Source organism: Danio rerio, chromosome 14, assembly GCF_049306965.1.
Source record: "Danio rerio strain Tuebingen ecotype United States chromosome 14, GRCz12tu, whole genome shotgun sequence".
Taxonomy (NCBI): Eukaryota; Metazoa; Chordata; class Actinopteri; order Cypriniformes; family Danionidae; genus Danio; species Danio rerio.
Window position 1 is genome coordinate 22,243,115 of NC_133189.1, and position 9,493 is coordinate 22,252,607.

A 9,493-nucleotide genomic window follows, 5' to 3' on the forward strand; every position below is an offset into this window, starting at 1 on the left:
GGTCTGTGACGTTTTCTGGGGAAAGAGCAGGTCCCCTATTCTCTGGGTGGCCCGTCTCAGGGTCATTTCATGGTCCATTTACCAGATTTAACAGTACCCTTGGGTGGAAGTATCTGCTGCCTGTTTTCCTGGACTCCTATTTGTTCTTAATAGTCAATGCACTCAACTCATTCACTCCTCTCAGGGCACTGGTCATCCTGGGGCCAACCCTTCTGCTGCTGTAATATTGCTTCTGGTGACCAAGGATGGCACACAAAGTGAGAAGGTTCATGCAGGAGTGCAAGGACTGCTCTATGGCAAAAACTCATTATCATCTTCCCACTGGAAAACATGTACCCCTGCCCATTCCGAATCAACCCGGGTCACACCTAGGAGTGGACATCATGACAGGTTTTCCAGCATCTGGAGGTAATACCTGCATTCTAGTCATTGTTGATAGATTCTCAAAGTTTTATAAATTAGATCCCCATAACCAGGTTATCCACAGCCATGGTAATCATGGAATTAATGTTTAACCATGTTTTTCAGAATTAGAGTTAGTCAGTCTGTCCTCTGGATACATACCCAAATCAATGGGCAGACTGAGAGAAAGATCCAGGAAGTGGGGCAATTCCTGCTAACCTTCTGCCACGGTCATCAGGACACCTGGAACCAACCTAGGTTGAGGCGAGTGTGCTCAGAACTCTCTGTTTTACTCCACCACTGGATTTATACCCTTCCAATGACTACTCGGTTACCAGCCTTCCCTGATGCCAGTGAATCACCCGATGTTCCAGTGGTTGACCATTAGTTCAAGTTATCTGCTATCCGTGTTTATATAAACTGTGTATAAACCAATCTACCTGGTTTCCATTCCTTCCGTGACACCCACACAGGAGCCTGAAAACAATGCACATTTTCACATAAAGTTACTTATCATACACTCTTAAAAGAAACGGTTCTATATAGAACCAAAAATGGTTCTATCAAGCGCTTCATATATGGAACCCCAAAAAGGTTCTAAATAAAACCATTAAAAGGGTTCATTAAATAGAACCCCAAATGGTTCTTTCACTCTTAAAATAAACGGTTCTATATAGTACCAAAAATGGTTCTTTCAAGCACGTCATAAATGGAACCCCAAAAAGGATATAAATAGAACCATTTAAGGGTTCATTAAATAGAACCCCAAATGGTTCTTTCAAGCGCTTCATATATGGAACCCCAAAAAGGTTATAAATAGAACCATTTAAGGGTTCATTAAATAGAACCCCAAATGGTTCTTTGAATTCAAGTTACATGGTTCTATTTAGAACCATTTGAGGGTTCTTTATTTATTATTGAATTAATGTTATTTATTATTGAATAAAAAATAAAACCAATGCAGAAAATTCAAATTGTTTAAATTTATTCACTTTACTTCACAAAATAAGTTTTAGATAATATTTAAAATTCCACCTCTGCGTACTTTGTATAAGATCTACCTCTAAACATTATACATTTTTACTATTTAATTAGTAAACATAATTAACAGCTTAATGGCATTCAACAATCTAATTCTAATGATTTCACTTATTAATAAACATTTGTAAGCTTGTTTACTGATTGAACAAATACAAAACTTAACTTTCAAACATCTCTAAAATGATGAAAAATGTATTACAATGCAGATAAAAACAATACACAAACATCTATTAAAAAACACTACAATTTCAACAAGTTGACGGTACATGTATGTATTGGCAACATCCATTTTTATACATAATTTTTAATAAAAGTTATTGAAAAAAGTGCTTAATCGCACACAAAACTTAGCAAAATGATTAGACAAAACACTGAGAACAGCCATTCCACAACCTGTAACATGTCCATGTTTGCCGGCCTCTCTTAAAAAGTAAATAGTTTTGTCCATGGGTGGCACAGTGGCTGACTGGTTAGAACCGTCACATCACAGCAAGAAGGTCACTGGTTCGAGTCCTGACTGGGTCAGTTGATGTTTCTGTGTGAAGTTTGCAAGTTCTCCCAGTGTTTGTGTGGGTTTCCTCTGGGTGCTCCAGTTGCCCCCACAGTCCAAAGGCATGCGTACGGTATTGGTGAATTGGCCACAGTGAGTGAATGTGTGCAGGTGTATGAGAAAGTGTATGGGTGTTTCCCAGTGCTGGGTTGCAGCTGGAAAGTGAAGAGTAATTGCTAATTCATTCTACTGTGGTGCCTCTGATAAATGAGGGAGCAGAAGGATAGTAAGCGAGTGTTGGCCATCGTAATGCTGACACTTCAAGCCTTGATGGAATCAGGGGAGCTGTTAGGACCTTTGGATTTCTGTAAAACAATATTTCAATGCTGAGTACTTCCTTCTTTCCTCCCCTTCTATTGGGCCATTTCTTTTAAAGATGTTTCTGTGTTCTTCACTAAGTCCTTATATGCAGCATCCTAAATTAAAACATTTTGTTTACTTTGTGTAAGTTTCCAAGTGACACATTTTCAGAAATACAAGTACTTTAAAGTCATCAAAAATACAGAAATACAGTGTAGACAGCTGTAATATATGTTCTATTTAATCTGCACTTCATTTGTTACAGAATTTAATGAAATTGACATTTCTGAGTGACCTCAATTCAGTATGAACATTAAATAAAACAATAAAATTTGAATAAGAACAAAACAAAATAACTGTATATCAAATAACATACATCATATTTGGCAGATACTTTTATCCAAAGGGACTTAGATTGTGTTTAATCTATACATTTATTAATATGTGTGATCTGCAACACATTTGGCATTGCTAATGCCTTGCTTTACCAAATGAGCTTTAAAATGTCATATGCACAGATTTTTCATATCTATTTGGCACACAATGTAACAGTGTTTGGTTACTCACAAGCTGTGGCACTCCAAGAAGAAGAAACTGCTCTATTAGTTTTGCAGATCCCTCCATAATCTGCGCTCTGGAAAATAGTGTTTCATTTGGTTCTTGACTTATTCGTAAACGGTGTCGCATTCTAGGTCCATCACAATCTGAGGTAGGAAGACAGCATTTGTAGAAAGTGTAAATATAAATTTAAATCACAGAATTAATCTTGACATAAAATGTATTGAAATTAACTTACCTTGTGTTAAGTCCCTCAGAGTCCAGTTCACTTCCTTTTGATCCCATCATTATGAGTTCACCACTGAAATCCTTTAATTTTTACATTTGTTTTGAAGACATGCAACAAGGAATCCTGTAGGCAAATTTACACCTTTCAATACATATTTCTTCTCTGCAGGACTTTTTTTAAGCAACGACCTTAATATTCTCACTGTATTAAAACAGCAGTAGTAAGTAATAGAATATTTTTTGTGATAAATATATTTTTTCAGTACACAACAACCAACAAGTCTGAATTATGCATGTTATAAAATACAATACTTTACCAGGTGTGCTTGAAGGTGATGTCAAACATTTATGGATGTGACGTGTTTTTCTTTAAGCTGGGATCCTTCTTCTTCAAAGCTACTTGTGTGCAGCAGATCAAATTTGGAAACGTAATATGGGTCCCATGACACTTTTTTATTTCATTTTACTGACCGCAATACATTTTGTTTGGATTTTAAAACAATGATACCAAGCACAAGTTTCATGATGCAGTTCAGTTTCCAGGCTGTTTGACACTCCTGTTTATTTATTGTGCATTTTTGTGTCTTTTATAAATAAGACCCGATCTTTCATCTATGGATTGTTAAAATATGTTTGGCTTTTTAAATGTTTCAATAATATTCAGGGGCGGACTGGCCATAGGGAGAACTTGCCACCGTGACTGGCCTCCCGCGCGTGCACAGACTCGGGCACGAATCTGCCTGTGCGGGCACGATCGGTGCACTGCTATCTTGCGGTTTTATGCAGACTAGCGGGAACGTCTAAAAAGCGGGCAGTAATGTCCACTACTTTGCAGAGTTTAGCTCAATCACTGATAAAACACACACGAACCAAGCTAAAAGTGAGCGTTTGTTCAAGGTTGGAGCTAAAAACAACACGAAAAACACAATGAAATCGGCTCAAATCTAACGTTAGTTAATTTTAAAATAACGTGCACATGCTTCATTCACGCTCTCTCGAAGCTCGCCTATAAATAACACAGCTGTGTACTGTTATCGGTAATTTAATTTGTAGTACTGACAAACAAGTATAGCTGTCATGTTTACCAGTGAACAAACCACCAGGGGCCTGTTTCAGAAAGGAGGTTAACTGAAAACTCAGAGTATTTTAACCCTGAAATGAGAGAAACTCTGGGTTTTCCGTTTCAAAATGGCAGGTTTGTTAAACTCTAAAAAGCAGGGTAAGTCAAGCCTGTTTCTGAAAGAGAGGTAACTTTAACTCAGAGTAAGTTACTGTGGTAACTTACTCTGTGAATCTAACCTGGTCAGAAGCAGGTTTTATCCTCTAAACTCAGAGTTTCTGTCGGTCTCCTCGCCTTTTTTTAAGATGAAGCGGTATTTCTCGCCTTAGCCTTACGTTTCCACCCACCTTTTTTAATGCTCATTTTGGATACGTGCATAAAAACGATTGATAGAAACGTCATGATGCACATAACTTTTTAAAATATGCATAAAAAACACGCATAACTGAGTAGGATAAACTTTTATTCGATAGAAAATGTGCGCATAAACTTAGATGGAAAAACTTTTACTGAACAAATTACAGTATGTACATTAAAAAAAAGATCATGATCATATGATAATGAAAATGTGTGTAAATGGACAAACCAGCAGGCTGGGCACATTGTAACACGTCTTAAATATTGTTTTAGTCATTCTAAAATGCCTTAACTGTTTCAGTATTAGTGTATATTATTAATTACCTCCGAACGTCTGGTGCGTCTCAAGAGTCTCCGCGTCTCATGGCTTCAGACGCCCCCACGTGTTCATTGTGTTTCAGCATTGTCTTCTGACATCGAGGCGCAAGTACATTAATTAGGCTAAATAAACGACGCAGCTTCTTCTACCACAGTAAATTCTGTTTTTACTGTTGATATTTGGTGCCAGTTTAATCAGGAAGTGACAATTTTTTTCTCTTTGACTCGTTGGATGGAATTTTATTCGCATCTTTTATGCAATATTCCAGTTTTGCACATAAATTTATGTAATATATTTGGATGGAAACATAGCTATTGCCTACATTTTAGTCACACACAGAAGAACTGTACTAGAATGGCTTATCCTTTTTTAATAAATAATTAAATTAAATTCACCTTCGACATGCACTGTGGCTAGATTAATGGGATTATTATTCTTTCTAAAAATTATTTTTAGTACTGCTTACCTTCTAAATGTTATATTAACCTCTATCACTTGATCAATAAAAAAGGTAGACACACAAGTGCACTGTTAAATCATTTAAAACTAATAAATGTATAAAAAAGTTTAGAAAAAAAAATATAAACGTCACAAATTACATTACTTATTTTATTATACTTAAATATTTAAATACTTAAAAAGTTAAATTAGGCATTAACTTGAGCAGCTGTTTTCCCACGCTAACTGTCTCTTCTTCACTGATGGTTGCTTCTTTTCAAATATATACACACTCATATTTGCTATAACTTTGCATGAGAACATCAAGTTCAGCTGGAGAAAGAAATGGTGATCTCTTTTATAAGATATTGCCATAGTCACTCGTAATGTCTGCGCTCCATTGATAATGCCTTTTTAAAGTCACGGTGCGCGCACTTAACTCTGAGTTGGTCTACTCGAAGTTGATTGACCCAACTCAGATCAGCTGTTCTGAAACCGAAAACTCTGAGTTTTTAATCTCTTGGTAAATCAACTCAGAGTTCAAGTTTAAACTCTGAGTTGTTTGAACCTCCTTACTGAAACAGGCCCCAGATGTCGCTGGTAAACCCTCAGTCATGAAACTACAAATCTGCCAGTTAATGGACTTCAAGTTCATACATGCTTTTCACCCACACACCTGCTCACTCATCTAGCTTGATTACATTTGCACACCTGAGGACTTTCAGATTAACACACACTATTTAAGCCACACATTCACCCCTTCAGTTTGCCGAGTCTTGTTCACTGTATAGTAGCATTACAACGCGTTTTCCTTGTCTTGTTTTCCTGTTTTGAACCTAGCCTTGTTTATTTAGTTTATTTAGTTAGTATCCTTGTCTGCCGCCTGCCTTTCGACCTCTTGATTGTTTACTGACTACGATTCTGAATTGTCTACATATATCTGTTTGCTCCCGTATTGACCACTGCTTGCCTGACTGTGAATAAAACCTGCATATTGGATCCTACCTTCTGTTGTGGTGTTACTCCCCGGCGTTACAATAGCGATATTGTAACTTATTTCAAATAAAAAGCAGAACAAATTCAACTTAACAGATTTCTGAACCGAAGGGTGACGACCGAGGTCATCAAGCACAGTGGTTATCCATATTAACGCTAAAGTTGCCCCCATTCAATCTGTATCACCATATAACACGAGGGATTTTCTATCAAATAGAAACCTTACTTCATAATACAAAATATTTCACTATATATATTAAATGTACTAACATACCTGAATGATGAAGCTGAAATAGTGGACTTCTCCTTTCGAAAAATAACCTTCTCTCGAGGCTCTTCACCACTGGTCCATGACGATGTCCTTGTCAATGACTGACGTCACCAGAGGGCTTTTTTATGATTATTAGTTTCAAATAAATTATTAAACCATAACAACATGTTACTGCACAGTCTAAATAAATTGGTCATTTTATTTATTTCACAAAATAATTTGTCAAAAATGTTAAACATAAACTAGGCCTATAAGTTATATGCTATTGTACAAACCTGCAAAAAAAAATCCCATCATAATGTACACTGATTAAGTTTTTGACCACAGCATTCATTTTATTAGGTTTTGACTCAAAAAGCTTTGTCTCTTTGTGTTATAACTTATAATTATTTTATAATCTTTACTACATAATTATGTTATGATTCAAAAATTATAGAACCATTTTATTCAAAAAGGTTCTTTGCAGTCAAAGGGTTCTAAATGGAACCATTTTTTGGGTAAAAGGTTCTACTGGCCAAGTATAGAACCCCAAGGTTCTATATAGAACCTCAAGAAACCTTTTTTTTAAGAGTGTAGTATAACAGACTATTTTGTTCATGAATTTTTATTTTAGTGGTGGTTCCATTTGATTGTTTCAAATAAAGCCAGTGCATAACTGCAAAAGTTAGAATGCATTAAAAATAATATATTCAAAACTCACAACACATTTTTTGTCGATCAAAATATTTTGTTAGCATTAAAAAAAAACACATTGTTCTCTAGGACACAAAAAGTAAGGCATGTGAGTTAAAATGCAAGTCTTCTGAGGAGAGATTTGAAAGATGAATACATTTCATTTACGCTTTTACATTAATTGCACAGATAATATTGCTGTTCTCTTTCTCTAAATGTAGAGGTGACAAATATCTCTAGGATGTTATCTCTTACTTCAGAACCGTCGACCACAGCAGCTTTAGTCATGCATATTGTCAGCAAAGAGGGTACACAATGCACATCTAAATATAATGTCTCTCTAATGGGATTTGCGTCTGCCAGAGGATGAGATCTCCAGGTCTCCACATTCTCAAGGACATCATAAGGGTATCTATTTCCATATGTCTTTCTGGTTTGATATTGACATTTTAGATGTATCCAATACATGACCTTGTGGGAATGGCTTCATTACATCTCTTTGAGGTGCAGTAATCATCACTGGCACCCCTCGAATGTTCGGCTCAATAATTCAAAACTAATGTATGTTCCTTTTATAAATCCATCATTTGCCATCACATATTGAGGGTGTCCTTTATCTCCCCAGCTGGGAACACATCCCTGATACTCCCATTCAGTGCTGGTAGGCAGAAGAAAAATAAAAGCAAACTAATAAACAATGCAAAAGAGGGGGTCTATATGTGAAAAAGTATTTGCCTCTTTATTTTCTTTTTTTTTTTTGGATATTTTTTACACTTTAATGATTCAGATTGCCAAACAAATTTTGGTAACATTTCATAAAAACTGCACACTATAAATCATACATTAACGTGTTGCTGCCTTACTTTTTTAGTTGACCAAATTAACTTGGTAACACTTTTTAATAACTACACACTGTGGACCTTTTAAGCATTAGCATATAGTGAATTCATCATTTGTCAAGCATTAACTCTACATTAATAAACATTAGTAAGCAGTTTATAACTGCAACTATAAATGCAGTATTCTTGACTTACAACCACATTTATAATGTGCTTAATAATTGGACTTTCATACTTTGTTATTGATTTATTATTTATTACTAAATGAAGTACTGCATTATTAAGAAACCATTTGTATTTACGAGTATTTGGAGGTTTTTAACATCATTCAGAATGAGTTAGTAAAATGATTAAGAAACTACTGACATCAAGGTTTATACATCTTATTATTCAGGCATATATTAATGGTTACTATGTATGTTAACAAATGTTTAAGGTTGCACAGATATACTTTTCATTTGATACAGTTTGATTTGTGCATCTTCAGATAAATAGAAATGAATAATGTTGTTTATGTACCTTTTTTCCTTTTTAGAATTTAACTGACTCTTTAATTGTCATTTATAAGCCATTTATATTATATATATTTACACATTCATATTACATTTTAGAGCAATGATTACGACAAGCATTTGATATGTTTTTTTTTCTTTTATAGTGAACAAAAAGTGTTGTGCATGACAATAAAAGTTTATCAGTGTCAGTATAACTACTCTAGCCTATGTTGAATATAATGCAGGAAGGAAACTGATATTTATTTGCAACAGCGTTTTCATGTTGGCTGAGTAACTGTATAAAATCAAAGTAACACTTATGAACAAATAACATGAATTTCTGCATGTGAAGCATGAGCACACATTGCTTTGCATCTTATAAACACAGCCAAGCCTTAAAAATACACTGTAGACCACCCCTGGAAGCGTTTTGTGTTGGTTCAACTACCTGGTTAGGAGATTGTTGACAATAAAAGTAATATTGGGTGTTTAAAGTTAATAAAAAAAGACTTGTTAGAGGTTAATCTTCACTTTAGGTTGAAGATTTAGAAGATTTTCATGTGATGCTTTGAGTTTTGAGATTACCACAAGCAAACATGCTTTTGGTGTTGGCAGCTTAATTAGTAAAAATGCAGTTTGCTGCTTTGCAGAGTGAGCAATAACTGTACTAAAATTAGTCCCAGTCAACTGTATATGTAACTCATGAAATATGGATCTTCTAGTTCATTTAGGATAATTTTAAATAAAACTGAGAAACCTCAAAATGTGTGATAAAATACACATACATGATATTATAAGACTTTAAGAGTTTAAGTTAAATAAAATAAAAAAGTATTTCAACTTTTATTCAATAAAATTATGTTGGACCAACCCAATTGTATTTATTTATGTCATAACACATTAAAATTGTGCTAAACAAATTCATTAGATGGGAATCCTGCCCTTAATTAAATTGAGTTTATCCAATG

At 34.9% G+C, this 9,493-nt stretch overlaps 1 long non-coding RNA gene across 1 annotated transcript; it reads right to left on the minus strand.

Annotated features, from left to right (window-relative positions):
- Positions 1 to 918: 918 nt before the first annotated feature.
- LOC141377640 (uncharacterized) lies at positions 919 to 3,281 on the minus strand. Its single transcript, XR_012390082.1, has 3 exons — positions 3,090 to 3,281; positions 2,861 to 2,997; positions 919 to 2,409 (listed from the first exon to the last, which is right to left on the minus strand). It is a non-coding gene; the product is annotated as an uncharacterized lncRNA (long non-coding RNA).
- Positions 3,282 to 9,493: the final 6,212 nt, after the last annotated feature.